General features: G+C 45.2%; 1 long non-coding RNA gene across 4 annotated transcripts in view; it reads right to left on the minus strand.

Annotated features, from left to right (window-relative positions):
* Positions 1 to 20,073, minus strand: part of LOC137320611 (uncharacterized) — a 230,275-nt gene that overhangs the window by 171,571 nt on the left and 38,631 nt on the right. For all 4 annotated transcript variants that reach the window (XR_010962604.1, XR_010962603.1, XR_010962602.1 and 1 more), the window contains one exon: positions 8,368 to 8,411. This is a non-coding gene — a long non-coding RNA (uncharacterized lncRNA). The remainder of the gene's footprint in view (positions 1 to 8,367; positions 8,412 to 20,073) is intronic.

The following is a 20,073-nucleotide window of genomic DNA, read 5'->3' on the forward strand; positions in this document are numbered from 1 at the left end:
TGTTATCTCTAGAATCGACTATTCCAATGCTATCTTGGCCAGCCTCCCACCTTGCACCCTATGTTAACTTGAGCTCATCCAAAACTCTCATGCACACATCCTAACTCGCACCAGGTCCCGTTCACCCATCACCCCTGTGCTCGCCAACTTACATTGGCTCCTGGTACAGCAATGCCTTGATTTTGAAATAAAGCAAGCTGCAGTTGAACTATGCCCTCTCCCCCAAGGACTCTGCCTCAGTTTCGTTCAGGTATCTGCACAAGCCTTGATACTGGAACTGCAACTGAAGGGTCATTTAAACCAAAGGACTTCATACTGACATTACAATTGTGTCCATGCAGCCAAGTGATTATGCTTCTCCTCATCATTAGCTCTTTGTTACGATTTACCCATAGAAGATGCTTCCCCACAGGAAGTCGGGGGGGGTGTGGTGAAATGAAATGAAGTCAACCCAAACAATTCTTATTTTCCTCCTATCAGTTATCAGTAAAAGCCAGGAAACAGGATCTTTGCCTGTCTTTGTAACTGCCTCCTTTTGTGCCTAGTCCTTGCTGGGGTGCAGTTCCATGGTGCCAGTTCCCTTCAGTATCTCACCCGAGTAGCCATTCTTCATGCAAGTGCCAACAGGATATTTGACCATGGAGAGCATGACAGTTGAACCTGATCCTGACCTCGTGAAACATCTACACATGCAAACTTCTATCAGGATATTGGTTAGCAACCAGGAGTGCAAACTCTGGCCAATTTTCGCCTCTCTTTAATCCAGATGCACTGATGCCAGTTGTCATGCCTCTATCACTATTCTATCTGAGTTCAGTTAACTCAGCACAGAGCAGGGGTTGAATCTTTTGGTCTCAGTACTACATCAGGCTGTGCCTTCACCTACTGGGCCAGCGGGAAAAAAAAGGTTGAAAACCTATGCTGGAAAATGTGATGCAGTAGAAACACCGCCCTCCTAAGCAGCCAGCTCTCACACGGTGGAAAGTCAGCGTAACATTTGCGGATGGGTGGAAAATCACACCCATCGGTGGTTGTGATAAACTTATCATGTCCTCTATACCCTCTATTGAACGGCAACTCCCCATAATTGCATAACACCTACCTCTAATTTGATATAAAATAACAAGTAGCAAAACATTTGATTCAGTTTCTGTTCAGGTATGACTCATTTAGATACGCTAACCTTTGTCTCTTGTCCTCTTCAACAGTTTTATTAACGTATTTATTAAAACAGCCTTGGACCAATCGGTCGTTTACTTTCTAAATCTAAATCTAAATTTACTAGCCATTTAGAATTTTGATTAAGAATGTGTCTAAGAACATAAGGAATAGGAGCAGGAGTAGGCCAGACGGCCCTTCAAGCCTGCTCCACCATTCAATAAGATCATGCCTGATCTTCAGCCTCAACTCCACTTTCCTGCCCGATCCCCATATCTCTGGGTGAAATATCAGAAAAGCTAGTCATTATACATATTCTAGTTCCTCACTTTTGTTTCTTGTACTCTATCCATTAATGTACGTACATCTTAGTTTGGATTCCTTTCGTTTGGAATTTCTCCATTCTCCCTTCCCATATTCTGATTTCTTTTTTACCAGCCTCTCCTTTTGAAACTTTATCAACCTTTCTGCTTTCTTATTACCAAAACACCTGCTTTTAAATTTCAATTCCAAGCTTCCTATTTTACCTTCTTTTTTCCCCCGCCCCCTGTCATATTAATTTAAACCTTCACCATAGCTCTACTTAACTTCCCCAAGGATATTGGTCCCAGCTCTGTTCAGGTGAAGACCAGCAATACAGCTCACATCTGCCCTAAAATGCCTCAGCAATCAGAACCCATCCCTTATACCCGACATCTCAAGTAACACATTTAACTCCCTAATCTAGCCATTTCTGTACTGGGCAATAATCCTGAAAATACTACATTTGAGGCATTTCTTTTTAACCTATCTCCCAACTCCTGTAACTCTTTTTAGCTATATCATTGGTTCCAACGTGAACCATAACTTCCGACTGATCCCCTCCCTTTCCAAGAATTCCTGCACCCTCTCTGTTAAACGCCTTACCCAACACCTAGGAGGCAACACACTATTTAGGCTCACATTTATGGTCACTCCTCTCACTGTCTAATCTCGATTACCACTGCAAGTTTCTGCACTTAACTCTCCCCCCTTGAGCAACTACTGCTTCATGGTGCCATGATGTTGCTCATGAATTCCTTCATCTTAATTGAAAACTTCATCTGTGTCATTGGTACCCAGCACAGTTTACCTATCAGATAGCTTCAGCAGTTTCCCACATTGACTCTATCTGAGTCCTGTAATCACCCCCACCCCAGAGGATGGTCACCCACTTCCCTTCCGCTAACTGTGGAACAATCACCCCCTGCAATTTGTTCTGTAGGAATGCTTCCTCCTCCCATACAGTGTGGGCTGTCTACAATTGTTTCTCAAGCTCAGTAACTTCAAAATTGAGAAAATCCACTTCAACACATTTCTTGCACCTGTAGTTTACATGGGGGGAGATCTTCCTCCCTTGCGGCAAAAGGCAGGAAAAATGGATTAAGACCCAGCGTTCTAGGTGCCTACCACCTTTTATATTTCCCTAGGAGTTCTGGGGTTTCCCCCAAAGACAGAGCAAGTGACTACATCCAGATTAGGACACAAGCATGGTAATGAAATGGGCGAGGGCATTTCTGGCCCTCCCACCTCATTTCCCTCTCTGATTGCTGGACAGGATCCATTTTTGGATCACACCCTGCCAACTAACTTCAGTGATGAAGTCCAGGTCAGGGCAAACTCCACTGGTCTTTCACAATGCGATTTCCTGTCACTTGTACAATCTACTTAAATCCTCTCAAAACAATACAGTCATTATAAACACAAGCCCCACCCCCAAAACAGCCAGTCAGTGAAAAATCACACCCTGCCACCAGTATTTTCACAACTAATTAATATTTAGGACATAATTGCTTTAGAGGCAGTTCAGAGAAGGTTCACTCAACTGATTCCTGGGATGAGGGGGTTATCTTATGAGAAAAGGTTGGACAAGTTGGGCCTGTATACACTGAAGTGTAGAAAAATGAGAGGCGATCTTATTGAAACATGTAAGATCCTGAGGAGACTAGAAGGGGTAGATGCTGAGAGGATGTTCCCCCTTGTGGGAGAGACTAGAACTACAAGTCACAGTTTAAAAATAAGAGGTCTCCCATTGAAGATGGAGATGAGGAGAATTTTTTTCTCTCAGAGGGTCATGAGTCTGTGGAACTCCCTTCCCCAGAGAGCGGTGGAGGCAGGGTCATTGAATATTTTTAAGGCTGAGTTAGATAAATTCCTAATTAACAAGGGAGTCAAAGATTAAAGTAGGTAGACGGGAAAGTAGGGTTGAGGTCACAATCAGATCAGCCATGATCTTATCAAATGGCAGAGCAGGCTCGAGGGGCCGAATGGCCTACTCCTGCTCTTAATTTGCATGTTCGTATGTTCGTATTTGGAGGCACGCCCAGAAGAATTGAGCCTTAGGCCGTTCCCCCAGCTCCACTCAAATTGAGCCTGTGTGGCACATGAGGAAGCCCATCAGATGTTGAATTCCTTGTTTGTAGACCTTTCAAGAGGATCTCCAGGCCTGGAAGCCCCACAAGTGGCAGCCATTCCCACCGCTGCAGACTTTGCCTCCCTTCAGCAGCGGCTGCATCCCTGCCTCCCAATTCTCAAACTCAAACAAATCTAAGCTGTTTCATAGAGTCATAGAGTTATACAGCACGGATAGAGGCCCTTCGGCCCATCGTGTCCGCGCCGGCCATCAAGCCCTGTCTACTCTAATCCCATATTCCAGCATTTGGTCCGTAGCCTTGTATGCTATGGCATTTCAAGTGCTCATCCAAATGCTTCTTGAATGTTGTGAGGGTTCCTGCCTCCACAACCCTTTCAGGCAGTGAGTTCCAGACTCCAACCACCCTCTGGGTGAAAAAGTTCTTTCTCAAATCCCCTCTAAACCTCCCGCCTTTTACCTTGAATCTATGTCCCCTTGTTATAGAACCCTCAACGAAGGGAAAAAGCTCCTTAGTATCCATCCTATCTGTGCCCCTCATAATTTTGTACACCTCAATCATGTCCCCCCTTAGCCTCCTCTGCTCCAAGGAAAACAAACCCAATCTTCCCAGTCTCTCTTCATAGCTGAAGCGCTCCAGCCCTGGTAACATCCTGGTGAATCTCCTCTGCACCCTCTCCAAAGCGATCACATCCTTCCTGTAGTGTGGCGACCAGAACTGCACACAGTACTCCAGCTGTGGCCTAACCAGTGTTTTATACAGCTCCATCATAACCTCCTTGCTCTTATATTCTATGCCTCGGCTAATAAAGGCAAGCATCCCATATGCCTTCTTTACCACCTTATCTACCTGTTCCGCCGCCTTCAGGGATCTGTGAACTTGCACACCAAGATCCCTCTGACCCTCTGTCTTGCCTAGGGTCCTCCCATTCATTGTGTATTCCCTTGCCTTGTTAGTCCCTCCAAAGTGCATCACCTCGCACTTTTCCGGGTTAAATTCCATTTGCCACTGTTCCGCCCATCTGACCAACCCATCTATATCGTCCTGCAGACTGAGGCTATCCTCCTCGCTATTTACCACCCTACCAATCTTTGTATCATCAGCGAACTTACTGATCATACCTTTTACATTCATATCCAAGTCATTAATGTAGACCACAAACAGCAAGGGACCCAGCACCGATCCCTGTGGTACCCCACTGGCCACAGGCTTCCAGTCACAAAAACAACCTTCGACCATCACCCTCTGCCTTCTGCCACTAAGCCAGTTTTGTATCCAAAGTGCCAAGGCACCCTGGATTCCATGGGCTCGTACCTTCTTGACCAGTCTCCTGTGGGGGACTTTATCGAAGGCCTTACTGAAATCCATGTATACCACATCCACTGCGTTACCCTCATCCACACGCCTAGTCACCCCCTCAAAAAATTCAATCAAATTAGTCAGACATGATCTTCCCTTGACAAAGCCATGTTGACTATCCCTGATTAATCCTTGCTTCTCCAAGTGGAATTGTAAACAATTTTACAACACCAAGTTATAGTCCAACGATTTTATTTTTAATCCCACAAGCTTTCGGGGGCTTTCCCCTTCCTCAGGTGGTGTGGAAGTGACAATTTCGAATCCTTCGCATTTTAAGATCACATAACAAAGCCTGGTGATTACTGCCCGTTGCCAAGGCAATCACAGTGAGCAGACAGAAAGGTGTCATCTAAAAGGCCACTGAATATACAACCCCCCAAAAAAAAAGAAAAAAAAAGGGAAAAAAAAGGAAAGAAGAAAGAAAAAAAAGGAAAAAAAAGAGAGAGAGACAGAACGAAGACAGTCAATGACCCGTTATATTAAAAACAGATAACATTTGTTCGCTGGTGGGGTTACGTGTAGTGTGACATGAACCCAAGATCCCAGTTGAGGCCGTCCTCATGGGTGCGGAACTTGGCTATTAATTTCTGCTCGACGATTTTGCGTTGTCGTGTGTCTCGAAGGCCGCCTTGGAGTATGTTTACCCGAAGGTCGGTGGCTGAATGTCCTTGACTGCTGAAGTGTTCCCCGACAGGGAGAGAATCCTCCTGTTTGGCGATTGTTGCGCGGTGTCCGTTCATCCGTTGTCGCAGCGTCTGCATGGTCTCGCCGATGTACCATGCTCTGGGGCATCCTTTCCTGCAACGTATGAGGTAGACAACGTTGGCCGAGTCACAGGAGTATGAACCGTGCACCTGGTGGGTGGTGTCCTCTCGTGTGATGGTGGTATCTGTGTCGATGATCTGGCATGTCTTGCAGAGGTTACCGTGGCAGGGTTGTGTGGTGTCGTGGACGCTGTTCTCCTGAAGGCTGGGTAATTTGCTGCGAACGATAGTCTGTTTGAGGTTGGGTGGCTGTTTAAAGGCGAGTAGTGGAGGTGTGGGGATGGCCATAGCGAGGTGTTCGTCATCATTGATGACATGTTGAAGGCTGCGGAGAACATGACGTAGTTTCTCCGCTCCGGGGAAGTACTGGACGACGAAGGGTACTCTGTTGGTTGCGTCCCGTGTTAGTCTTCTGAGGAGGTCTACGCGATTTTTCGCTGTGGCCCGTCGGAACTGTCGATCGATGAGTCGAGCATCATATCCCGTTCTTAGCAGTCTCCAAGTGGAGACTAATTTTGTCCTTCAGAATTTTTTCCAATAATTTTCCTACCACTGATGTTAGGCTCACTGGCCTGTAGTTCCCCGGTTTTTCCCTACTCCCCTTCTTGAATAATGATACTACATTAGCTGTTCTCCAGTCCTCTGGCACATCCCCTGTGGCCAGAGAGGTTCTGAATATATGTGTTAGAGCCCCCGCAATCTCCTCCTTTGCCTCACACAGTAGCCTGGGATACATTTTGTCCGGGCCTGGGGATTTATCCATTTTTAGGCCTGCTAAAACCGCCAATACGTCCCCCCGCCGTATTTCTATGTCTACATCGTCCTTCTCCATAGTGAAAACAGATGCAAAAAATTCATTTAGAACCCCTCCTACATCTGCCGGCTCCACACACAGATTGCCATTTTTGTCCCTAATGGGCCCTATTTTTTCCCTAGTCATCCTCTTACCCTTAATATACTTATAAAACATCTTAGGATTTTCCTTTATTTTGCTCGCCAGTGTTATTTCATGGCCCCTCCTTGATCTCCTAATTTCTTTTTTAAGTATCCCCCTGCACTTTTTGTACTCCTCTAGGGCTTCCTCCGTCTTTAGCCTTTTGTATCTGCCAAAAGCCCTCCTTTTTTTCCTAATCCATTCTCGTATATCCCCTGACATCCAAGGTTCCCTGGAGTTCTTGGAACCACTATGCCTCGGCTAATAAAGGCAAGTATCCCATATGCCTTCTTTACCACCTTATCTACCTGTTCCGCCGCCTTCAGGGATCTGTGAACTTGCACACCAAGATCCCTCTGACCCTCTGTCAAGCCAACTAACTTCAGTGATGAAGTCCAGGTCAGGGCAAACTCCACTGGTCTTCCACAATGCGATTTCCTGTCACTTCTACAATCTACTTAAATCCTCTCAAAACAATACAGTCATTATAAACACAAGCCCCAATCCCAAAACAGCCATGATGTGGAGATGCCGGTGATGGACTGGGGTTGACAATTGTAAACAATTTTACAACACCAAGTTATAGTCCAGCAATTTTATTTTAAATTCACAAGCTTTCGGAGGCTATCTCCTTCCTCAGGTGAACAATGTTGAAAAGTCACCTGAGGAAGGAGATAGCCTCCGAAAGCTTGTGAATTTAAAATAAAATTGCTGGACTATAACTTGGTGTTCCAAAACAGCCAGTCAGTGAAAAATCACACCCTGCCACCAGTATTTTCACAACTAATTAATATTTAGCTTGTCAATCAAACCAGGCCAATTAGTACTTGCGAAAGTACAACTCCAGTTAAAAGCTAACTAGTCAAAAGTTATAATTTAGTCATGATGTTTAGAAGTTCTACTGCAGTCATACAGAATGCTGGTCAGACCTATTGAATACTGTTTTCAGTTTTGGCGTTGGAGGATGTTCAATGATGATTCACCAGGGCAATACCTGGGATGAAGGAATTTAATTATGATACAGGACTAGGTAAACTTGGATCATATTCCCTAGAAAAAGAAAGTTAATGGGTAAGCTGATTGAGGTGTTTAGAATTGACAGGGTAGATAGAGAATTACTCTTTCCTCTAGTAGGAGAATTCAAAACAAAGGGATATAATTTTACAATTTGAGCCAAGCCTATTCAAAGCCTTTTCCAATGTTTTCCAAAGCAAACACTGGAAAAACATCTTCACACAATGGATTGTGAAAATGTGGAATGCACTACCCTAGAGTGCCTTAGATGAAAAGTCAATTGACATTTACTTGGAAAATAAGAGTATTAAAAGATATTAAAAAAACATAGGAGCTAAGATTAGAAAGAAAGAACTCTGTGGTTAACAAAAATGGCAGAACAAACTCAATGGGCCAAATGGCCTACTTTTTTTCCATAATTCCTATGGTCTCTTGACTATTCAAGATATCAGAACTTTAGTCTGCTTCCCCAGTTTGCAAACGTTCATACATTAACATTGCCAAAGGGTCTGATCCATACATCAGTAATGTGCTGACACAATTAACTTCCGAATACAGGCAAATGGACGAAACTAGGACTGATGACCCTCACTGAAATGTGGCTGATGCTAGAGTTTTAGGAGAGATTAACTTCTGGGCCACAAAGACAAATGTTTCCACTACAGCTAGCCTAGAGATATTTTTAATCCATGTTAATTTGTTCTCTAAAGTCATGTTAAAAAACAATATAATAAACAATTTTCCTTACTTGACACCTGAAGAAGCTCTGGTTCCATCAAACCCACTGGTAATCTGAAACAGAATAATGGACTGTAAATAAAAGAGAGGTTCTCAGCAGTGACCCTGAGCTGATGGGTGTGTTTGTGCACAGGATGCCAGGACCACTGTTCATTGTTTTCCATAATTAAACAAAAGTGAAGCAAGGTGAGGGTTGCTTTGTGAAGCAAATCACAATAAATGGAAAGTTGGATAGTTGATGCAGTCGTTTTCAACATGCAGCAAGAGTGATTCTGTCTTTGGTTTGCACAAGGCTTGCCTCAGGCAAAGCAGCAGCTGCTGCTTTTATTGGCACAGTTACCACAGTGCAGTTAGCAAACACATTGAAAGCTGTGCCTTTGATTCTGTTTGTATATGTCCTGACCTATAACTCCTAAAACTGATAGCTGAGTTTATTTGCTGTGCACTGAGTGATACGTTTGTTGAAAAATTTACTTTCCTTTAGCTGTTTCTTTTGACTATTCCTTGGATTTATTTTTTTTTAAACAAATGAAGTATTGTTTCCTTTTGCTATTTCCACTCCACTGGAGACGGAGCAGGCAAGATTGTAGAAATGTGTGAAGAATCATTACAAAGAAACTATTGAGTGTTCAACCAGATAGTCCGGATCCTCAGTCTGATGTCAAACTGTCAGACATCCATATAGCTGGCAATAATGGGGCAGAAATTGCTCGGGAAATAACGGAGAGCTCAACAGCGCTCTCCGTTGTTAGTGGCAAAATGGAGGAGCAAGTTCCAGTGTTCGCACATGCGCAGTGATACGCTGAAATCCGGAACTTGCTCCTAGTGGTTCGCATGTGATGTGACAGCTTTGAATTAAAGGGACATCGCACGCTGCAATCAGGGAAAGTAACTAATTACGCCACCAAACAGGTACACATAAAAATACAGGTCTAAAGTAAGTTTTAACAACAAAGTAAATCTTAATCACTGCTAAAAAACGAAAAATTAACTTTTAAAAATGTGGGGTCACATTATTCCATTTTAATAGTTTTTGGTCATTAAAAAAAAAATTAATTAAAGAGTTAAACTTTTTTTTCTTTTCCCTTCTGTGTCTTTTATCTAATTCAATTATTTCTTACCCTGTCTTTTTCACTATCTATAACTGTTTTTACATTGATTTAAAATGGTGTACCTTTCACTTCCTAGTTTAACGTACCAAGCCTGCAGAGACAGTGAACGCAGCATGACAAAAATGCTGCGATCTGATTTGTCAAGGGGCGAGGTCGATCCGCTCGCTTCTCCCAGGGTCCTAGCTTTGCCTGATCTGACGTTGGGCTCTTCTCGGCCTCCTATTCGAGGAAGTGGCCAAAGAAAAGACCGCGGCAAGTTTGTGGGTTAGTGCAACACTATGGAGCGGCAAGCATTGTTGGTTCGCCGCTCTGAGCAATTTCTACCCCGTTATTAACAGATACTAGTATAATAAATGAACGGGGTGAAACTCAACTTGGGCGGGGACGCAAAATAGGCAGTATCACGTGGGCCGCCTGTTATACACCTGCCCAATATTCAGGTGCGCTACTGCCCAACACAGATTTCTACCCCGAAGTACCTGGTCTGCTCAGTACTTACTGAAGAAAGAATGAGTAGGAGCAGTGCTTCCAATGTAAAGTACTCCCCCATCTAGGTAACATGGTTTGGGAGAAAATGGAACTGATTATCGGGCGGGGAATACAACATCAGGCTGGCTGGAGAGGCAGAAATTGGCAGATGTTGGCATTGGCTATGCCTCCTTCTGCTGAGGTCAGACAGAAGAGGTATCATGTACTACTACGGCAGGATTTACAATTCAATAGGGAGATCCTGCCCCTTGCTCTGGCCCCTCCGTATTCAGGTCTAAACCTGTTTCCGAGCCATTCGGCTGGACCCCCCACCACAATTACGTTAGGAGTCTGCCACAGCAGCCAACGAAACTCAGCCCAAACTTCTTTAGAACAGGAGAGAAAAGGAAGCGAGAACATTGATGAATAAAAATTAAATCTATAAATGGAGTTGCATGATCATTAGTGAATGGTGGCAGTGCTATAAAGAAAAAGATAGACCCTCACCAATAACTCGGTTGTTATATACATCACATGCAGTGACATTAACCATACAGTCCAATTCTGGCTCTGTGCTCTGAGGTAGGGTGAATAGGCAACTGTCACTCATGATCTAGACTCCCAAATAAAGAGTGGTCACCCAGGCAAGTATTGGACAGTGGCTGGCAGTAATCCAGCAAACATCAGAACTTTCAGAGGAGTTGAAGAGATAATTGGGCAAGGAAAGAGTTTTGGAGAAAGTTTCTTTCATTTGGGACAATGCAAATATTTGTTTCAAAAGTTTCATTAGTATATGATAGATTGCTGTACATTGGCTCACTTGATAGCATTTTCACTTCTGTTATAGGTTTGATTTCTACGTCAGGCTTTGAGTGTTAGATTAATCAAGTAGATTAATCCAAATTATATAAATTCGGGCACCAGAGATAAATTAACTTGATGTTGGTTTTATTAATATCGACAGAAATTACAAGCAAGTTTATACGTCTATATACTCACAGGTAATCAGGGTCAGCACTGAATACCGAAAGTACTGAAATTGGATCATGTTTATACATCTCAAGGGACAGTTTGAAAGCAACGTCAGGCAATTTGCTCTGAATCTATCAATTCTGAGATTATTTTCATGTGATCCTTATGTGTCACTTGGTGGCAATGTTGTACCACATATATTTCATTCTCACTGGAATGCAAAGGGCCTCATTTCTTATCAATAGAACATAAGAAAACCTTACATGATTGTAAACATTCACACTTTTCCAGGATATTAGCAACCTAAATTAAATTTGCTGTCTCCAAACTAGGCCATAATTCTTTACGCAGATCCTCAAATTGCATTAAACTGGGAAGCCCGGGGCATGGGAGGCCAATATTTTCTTGTGGGGCCCATAAGGAAATGAAAAGAATAACAAACACTTACCTTTCCAGGCCTCTTCTGGCCCTGGCTCCTCTTGCAAGCAGCCGCAACAGCTTCCGGTTAAAATTGCAGTTAGGCCCCAATTATGTAATCAGAGCCTGATCTGCATATTTAAAGAAGGACTCCGCTGCCTTCCGGCGAGTGTCCCTCTCACCTGCTCAGAAAAGCAGGTTAAGATCGCAGCCTGTGGGAAGGCAGTGGGTTGGGTGCAGGTAAGGTGCATGGACCATTTTAACTGCCTGCCTATCCGGTTTCCACCAGGCGGGCAGGGTTAAAATCGGCCTTTAGGAATATGATGCCTGATAGTTGTAAAAATCCAACTGCTTCACTAATGTCCTTCAGGGAAGGGAACCTTCCACCCCTATCTGGTCTGGCTTACATTTAACTCCAGTCCCACACCATGTGGTTGGTTCAATGCCCTCGGGGAAACTAGGGTTGGGCAATAAATATAGTCATTGTCGCCCACATTCCAAGAATAAATAATAAAAAAAAGATGTGAACATTCTCCAAATCAGAAAATATCAAAACCGAGCACTAAGTTCCTACGAAAATGCCAATGAGTCCCACATGCCTTCCCAAGTACAGTATTATAAAATTTTGTGCATCATTTCCTATTTTCGTATTTATATGACAAATTTGCATACAGTCTGCACAATGGGAAGAAAAGTTGTCTCACTATATCAGATTTTGAAATAGCTATTGCATGGGGAGCGGCCTTGATACGATCTGAATTCACCGGTTTTATAATCTTTATTTACAGGAAGAAGATTGTGCTTCTGTCCAAAATAATCTGAATGAAGTCTTTTTCTGCTGAAAGGTGCAATTAAATCAAAGCTGGTAAATTCATACTGCAATGGATAAGCCTAATCTTACCTCCATCATCTATAACAATTTATAAACAAGACAGTTTTACAATAAAATAAGGAAATTAGGCTACAGGCTCCATTTAATCCAGATGGGGGAGTTATTTATAGGACCAGAATTTTACAAATTAATATATAAAGGATTTCTATAAGAAATATCAATAGATAAAGAGCACATTATAGACCAGAATAATTCTGTATTAACTAAAGGTCAATAATCAGTTTATTATGGTTTACTACTAGCTGAATACGTATCAGTACATCATGTTCAGTGGTTGAGTTTGAAGGATTGGGCTCTCAGAAGATCACTGCCTTTATCTTGAAGAATTGAAGACAAACTGGATGAGGGGGATCAGCGCTGGCAGTCGGTCTATTTTCTATAGAAAATGATTTCACTGACTTGTGACTGCTGTCATCCTTCTGGTCTTGTCTTCTCTTGTCATAAATAATTCCAGTGACCTATTTTAGCCTATTTTTAATCTGAAGTTATCTACATTTCTCAAACAGCCCTTATTTCAGTCCCTGAGTTTCAATGATGCACCTCCCTACAACCTGAACAGCCATTAGGATGTCCACGCAGCAAGCTCTCTAAGGTTTTGCAAACCAGCAGGGCAGCATCATCAGATCGATCCTCACAAAAGGGAAATGATCTTAGCATTTCCTATATCTCACATCCAAGAATAATTCCCCAGCGTGCATCTCTAATCACTAGGTATTTTCAAATACGTCTTAGTTTGTGTGTAACTTCCCACCATCTTGTGAATTGCACAACTTTCTGATGGGAACAACAGTTTCTGTGACCTCAGTGGCTCACCAGGCTTCCTTCTAGAAGTTTCTGTAGCGGCCAGTGCCTCTGCTTCCTGATAGGAAAACAATCCCTGCCCAAACACCCTACAATAATTCTACATTCTGATTCAGTGGCAAGTCAGTCCCTGCTGAGATTACTGGCACTTAGCCTCTTGACTGAGTCCTCAGCAATATTTCGAAATGCAAAAAAAAATCAAATCTTATTCACATGATTACTCAGCTCCCCTATAATCTCGTGGCCACAGAAGTGAACTTATCAGTAAACTAGCAAATTTAAATTACTTCACCAAGTAGCTAATAACAATCTAATTATGCTTTGCAGGAGGCCAGGTTTCATAATAAACAGTGCAGATGCAAAGTTTAACTTCTCTAGATTAATAAAGAATTTTCTTTTAAAGTTGAAAAACTTATATGATTCAAGACCCATAGTTCAGGTCACCACCATGGTTCAAAAGAGTAGATAAGAAGTTGAGATAAGATTTAGCTGTCAGCTTTAGCTCATTGGTAGCACTCTCACCTCTGAGCTAGGAGATTATGAGGTCCAGACTCACTCTAGAGACTCTAACACATAATTTAGACTGATATTTCAGTGAAGTACTGAGGAAATGCTGCACTGATGGAGGTGCCATCTTTTTGAATGAGACATTAAACTGAGGCCCATCTCAGGTGAATGTAACTATCCCATGGCACTATTCGAAGAAGGTTGGGGGAGTTTACCTGGTGTCCTGTTCAACATTTATCCCTCAACCTACACCACTAAATCAGATTGGCCTAGAAATTGGTCCAAACAGTGCCTGTTTTTCAGGCACTACTCAGACTGCTAAGACTATACTAATATGGTGTGCAGGACGTGTTACAGCTGGAAGTGCACCGCCCGCCATATTGGATAAGGAAAAATATATGGGTCCTTTACCCACATTAGGCTCTTTGCATTTGCAAATAAGGGGCTTAACAGCTGTTTGAGGCCCCCTCTCCAAGATTGGTTTGCCCTGGGGCAGCCTGCGACAGCTCCTGTTGCACTCAAGGAAACCAAGCCTAGGGATCACCTGCTAGGCCCAACCAATGAAAGTGAGTAACTTACCTGAATGTGGAGCCGGCCGCGAGGAGCAGCTGTGCTGCTCCCGACCCCACATTAAAGGAACCGATTGCCGTCACTCCCAGCCCCTGATCTCACCCGCTTCCAGCCCCGACTCCTGATCTCCTTCGCCTGACCCCAGTCTCGTGATTCCCGGACCCGACCCCCGGCCCCATCCCTGGATCCGACCCCTGGCCCCAACCCCTGATATCGATCCCTGACCCTGATCCCGGATCCGACCCCTGGACCGACCCTCATACCCAAGGGCATCACCATTCAGGTGCAGGGAAAGTACCCCGCGCCCAAGAGCGCCCAAAAATGGCGTGTCCAGATTTCTGGGCCGTTATCTGGTCATTTATATCCTGGTTGCTTGTGGGACTTTATTGTGTGCAGATTGGCTGCTATGTTTCTCTACGTTACAACAGACGGTACTCTTCAAAAGTACCTCATCAGCTGTGAAACCCTTTGGGATATCCTGAGGGTGTGAAAGGCACTATATAATTGCAAGTTCTTTCCTTCAGTTCTTTCCAGTACCTGTACTTATTCTTTGTACCAGTTTTCGGCAGCAGTAGTTTAATATCAATAATTGTAGTAAAACCATTTTCTTCCAATAGATGTCAGCATTGAGCCATTAGGAATAGCAGAAAAGAGCCACGTCATTGGACCTAAAGATGTAGACATCAATGAAGTGTGTTAAATAGCAGTGCTTCACTCAGGCAGCCAAGTTACACACATGCTCCATTTACTTTATTTTGCTGCTGTGATTCTAGTAATAACAAAGTAAAATAAATAAGGCTGCGCTGCCTGCCCACAGCAACATAGGTATTGCCCACGTGGATAAAATTGACCACTTTCTCTGGCCACAAGTGGACTGAATGGCCCACCTTCTCTGTACTGGCTCAGGTCACCACCATGGTTCAAAAGAGTAGATAAGAAGTTGAGATAAGATTTAGCTGTCAGCTTTAGCTCAGTGGTAGCACTCTCACCTCTGAGCTAGGAGGTTATGAGGTCCAGACTCACTCTAGAGACTCTAACACATAATTTAGGCTGAGGAAATAAGTACTGAGGAAATGCTGTACTGATGGAGGTGCCATCTTTTTGGATGAGACATTAAACTGAGGCCCATCTCAGGTGAATGTAACTATCCCATGGCACTATTCGAAGAAGGACGGGGGAGTTTTCCTGGTGTCCTGTTCAACATTTATCCCTCAACCCACACCTCTGTTCAATGAAGCACATTTTACCAACATAGGTAAAGGAGTGGGTCATTCAAGCCTTTGAGCCTCTTCCGCCATTCAATTAGATCATGGCTCATTTACCTGGAGTCTTGGCAATTGCTACTGCAGTACAAATTTCAGGGAATAAAGTTAGGGGCATGGGAATCCCTTTGGCTGTTCCCATAGTGCTGAATGAGGGGGGAACCATTTCTTGAGGCTACAAAGTCTTCAGGTCCAATAACTCCTCAGGGTTTAAGGGCGGGAAAGCCATTTAGAGTTATGTATTCCACGGCACCGTTGGACTGCGTCAAAAAAGCAACATGGATGCAATTGATCATTATTCCGAACGCTAGGAAACTATGCAAGTTTTAGAAGTCCTGTTGCCTTTCAGAGTTCAGCTGCTGCAATGTGCCAAAGTTGATGCACTAGTGCAAATGGCTAAACATCACATCTGTTAGCTGTTTTTTGGTGCTGTAAAATGAATAGTAGCTCACCCTGTGATATCCCCTTTGGGGCCTGAGATCTACCATAGAAACTGAGAGCTGTCATTATCTTGACTGTCACAGGGAGGACAGTGCTGTCTGAAGACTGTCCCTAAGATCATTGCTGAAGAGATGGCACAGGTCAGTTGTCACCTTCTTGGACAGCCTTTGCATGCACTGTTCCGTAATTAGGGAGAGCTAGCTGCTCTCACAACAACAAATTGAATTTATATAGGGCCTTCAACAAAAGAGCTGAATTCCAGAGGTGAGGTGATGGTGACTGCCCTTGACATCAAGGCAGCATTTGACTGAGTGTAGCACCAAGGAGCCCTAGTAAAATTGAAGTCAATGGGAATCAGGGGCAAAACTCTCCAGTGGCTGGAGTCATACCTGGCACAAAGGAAGATGGTAATGGTTGTTGGAGGCCAATCATCTCAGCCCCAGGACATTGCTGCAGGAGTTCCTCAGGGCAGTGTCCTCGGCCCAACCATCTTCAGCTGCTTCATCAATGACCTTCCCTCCATCATAAGGTCAGAAATGAGGATGTTCGCTGATGACTGCACAGTGTTCAGTTCCATTCGCAACCCCTCAGATAATGAAGCTGTCCGTGCCCGCATTCAGCATGACCTGGATAACATCCAGGCTTGGGCTCATAAGTGGCAAATAACATTCGCGCCAGATAAGTGCCAGACAATGACCATCTCCAACAAGAGAGAGTCTAACCACCTCCCCTTGACATTCAATGGCATTATCATCGCCAAATCCCCCACCATCAACATCCTGGGGGTCACCATTGACCAGAAACTTAACTGGACCAGCCACATAAATACTGTGGCTACAAGAGCAGGTCAGAGGCTGGGTATTCTGCAGTGAGTGACTCACCTCCTGACTCCCCAAAGCCTTTCCACCATCTACAAGGCACAAGTCAGGAGTGTGATGAAATACTCTCCACTTGCCTGGATGAGTGCAGCTCCAACAACACTCAAGAAGCTCGACACCATCCAAGATAAAGCAGCCCGCTTGATTGGCACCCCATCCACCACCCTAAACATTCACTCCCTTCACCACTGGCGCACAGTGGCTGCAGTGTATACCATCCACAGGATGCTCTGCAGCAACTCGTCAAGGCTTCTTCGACAGCACCTCCCAAACCCGCGACCCCTACCACCTAGAAGGATAAAGGCAGCAGGCACATGGGAACACCACCACCTGCACGTTCCCCTCCAAGTCACACACCATCCTGACTTGGAAGTATATTGCTGTTCCTTCATCGTCGCTGGGTCAAAATCCTGGAACTCCCTTCCTAACAGCACTGTGGGAGAACCTTCACCACACGGACTGCAGCGGTTCAAGAAGGTGGCTCACCATCACCGTCTCAAGGGCAATTAGGGATGGGCAATAAATGCTGGCCTTGCCAGCGACGCCCACATCCCATGAACGAATTTTTTTTTTACATTTTTTAAATAAAAAAATTGTCCCAAGGAGCGTTATCAGCCAAAATTGACACCGAACCACATAAGGAGATATTAGAAGACGTGACCAAAAGCTTGGTCAAAGAGGTAGGTTTTAAGCAGCTTCTTAAAGGAGGAGAGAGAGGGAGAGAGTTGGAGAGGATTAGGGAGAGAATTCCAGAGCTTAGGGCCTAGACAGCTGGAGGCACGGCCGGCAATGAAGGGGCGAAGGAAACTGGGGATGCAGTTGGAGTAACGCAGGGTTCTCGGAGGGTTGTAGGGCCGGAGGAGGTTACAGAGAAAGGGAGGATAAATAGATGCCTAGCCAACAAGGAGGTATTAGAAGGGGAGACCAAGAGCTTGCTCAAAGATTGGGTTTTATCAAAGGCCTTAAATGATTAGAGAGAGGCGGAGAGGCAGGGGTGCAGGGAGGGAATTCCAGAGCATGGGGTCTAGATGGCTGAGGCCATCAATGGTGGGTGAAGGCAGGATGCACAAAAAGCCAGTCAGATGAACGGAGAGTTTGGGCGGGCGGGGAGTGGGGTGGGGGTGATGGTGGTTGTAGAGCTGAGGAGGCTACAGAGGTATTGAGAGGTGAGGCCATGAAGGAATTTAAACACAAGGATGATCATTTTAAATTTGAGGGAATGGTGGACAAGGAGCCAGTGTAGATCAGCAAGGACAAAGGTAATGGATGAGCGGGACTTGGTGCAGGATAATATATGGGCAGGATATTAGGAGATGATAAAGGCATAGATGAGGATTTCAGTGGCAGATGAGCTGAAGCAGGTGCGGAGGCAGGCGATGTTACAGAGGTGGGAGTAGGCGGTCTTTGTAATGGAGATGATATGGGGTCGGAAGTTCAGCTCAGGGTTGAATAGGATGCCGAAATTGTGAACAGTCTGGTTCAGCCTGAGACAATGGCCGGGGAGGTGAATGGAATCAGTGGCAAGGGTATTGAGTTTGTGCCGTGGACGGAAGACAATGGGGTCGATTTTAGCACCCGCGATCGGGTGCGTTCCTGGCGGGGGGGCCACGAAAATCGGCGATTCCCAGGGCGGGGCGGGAGCCCGGCTCCAACCCACCCACTTCCGGGTTTCCCACAGACGCGCTGACATGCGCGCGCAGCCCCCGCATGTGGGACTCCCGCCGGCAATTAAAGCCAGCGGGGTGCCAGTTAAGGTGTTTATTTTGGTATTTCAGGTCGTTTACAGACCTGATTAACGAGATATTTTAGGAGGGTTGGGATTTTACAAACAACTGGGACTGTTTCCCGTATTGGGGGAAACACTCCCAGTTCAAATGGACGTGTTGCAGCTGTCAGCCTGTGGCAGCTCCAAAGGTCCATTTGACAGGTGGGGGGGGAGACCCTCACTCATTGCAGGAGGCCACTCTGTCACTTTGGACAAAGTTTGGCCTCCACCACCCTCCTCCTAACAATAAAATTCACCAACTTGCACCCTTACCCCGGGGTCCAGACACATGTACCTACCTTGCGGACCCCCTCAGATGTACATCTTCCGGATGGGGGCCGCCGTAGCTGCAGTCATGACCTCCTCGGAGGGCGAACAGCATCACCAGCCTCACCGGCCAAGCCGTCCACCTCTGACACGTGGAGCTCCACAACACAGTGCTGTGACACATCCACCTGCACAGCAGGAGGGAGGGCTACCGCAGAGAAAGATGCGTCGCAGAGGGCACTACCCTCGCCACAGGGTCCACAGACCGAGGCTCAGCCTCCTGGACCTCTCTGAGCAGCAGTGCACACGGAGGCTCAGAGTCACTCGACATGTAGCCGTGGACATCTGCAGCCTCCTTCATGCCGAGCTGCTCCCGGCTGGCCTGAGCACCATCTTCTTACCTGTCGCTGTCAAAGTCACCACTGCCCTCAACAACTTCTCCTCCGCATAGTTCCAGGGTGCCACCGGGGACATCGCCGACGTCTCTCAGTCGTCTGCACAAAAGAGCCCTGCAAATACACCTACACCCACTCTGCAGTGACACAATGGGTGGCATCAGTTGTGGGTCTTCATTGTGATCCTCAGGAAAGGGCATTATTGCACAAACCAGACAAGATTCGCAAAGACATGGCAGTAGTGGTGCCAATATAGTATATAATGTAAGTTGGTCAGAAATTCAATATAAGTAAAAACTATGACAAACCCTCAAACACCCTTGTGCATCCCCTTCATGCTCACGACACATTTGCCTTACGCTGCCTACTGTACATATGTGATGCATGCCCTGTGGCTGCAGCACAGGTAGTGGCAGGTTGAGTGAGACTGACCGTGAAAGAGATGCATGAGAGGGTGAGTATGAGATAGAGCCATGAGATTGTATGAGGATTGGGTTGAGTGGTAGTGGCGGGATGAGTACTGGCGAGGTGAGTAAGTGCAGGTAAGATGAGGATGAGGTTTGAGTGGGTGTGAGGGTTGATGTGACAGAGTAGTGTTGGCAGTGCAGAAGGAGATGTGGGGTGGGGGGCGGTGATGTGGCAGACGGAGTGTAGGGGAATATGCGTAACTCCACCTCGGGGCAGGAGCAATGGCATGGCACCAAATGGAAAACAGCAACAATCAGCAACAAAAAACACTTACAAGCCCTTAATTACTATTGTTAAGCTGCAGGCATTAAAATAACACCAGAACATGAATGCTAATAAATTCTGTTTACACAGGATGGAAAACTTGGAATAGTGCTGAACAGAGCCTGGAAATACCATGGGTGTTCACTGGCAGCAGTTCAGCGAACCCCTGGAGAAACGGTATAAATGGCTAAAAACAGCCGTTTCTTTGGGGCGTTCTGCTGATCTCCCGCCAAAGAG

The sequence above is a fragment of the Heptranchias perlo genome, chromosome 4, assembly GCF_035084215.1.
Source record: "Heptranchias perlo isolate sHepPer1 chromosome 4, sHepPer1.hap1, whole genome shotgun sequence".
NCBI classification, from domain to species: domain Eukaryota; kingdom Metazoa; phylum Chordata; class Chondrichthyes; order Hexanchiformes; family Hexanchidae; genus Heptranchias; species Heptranchias perlo.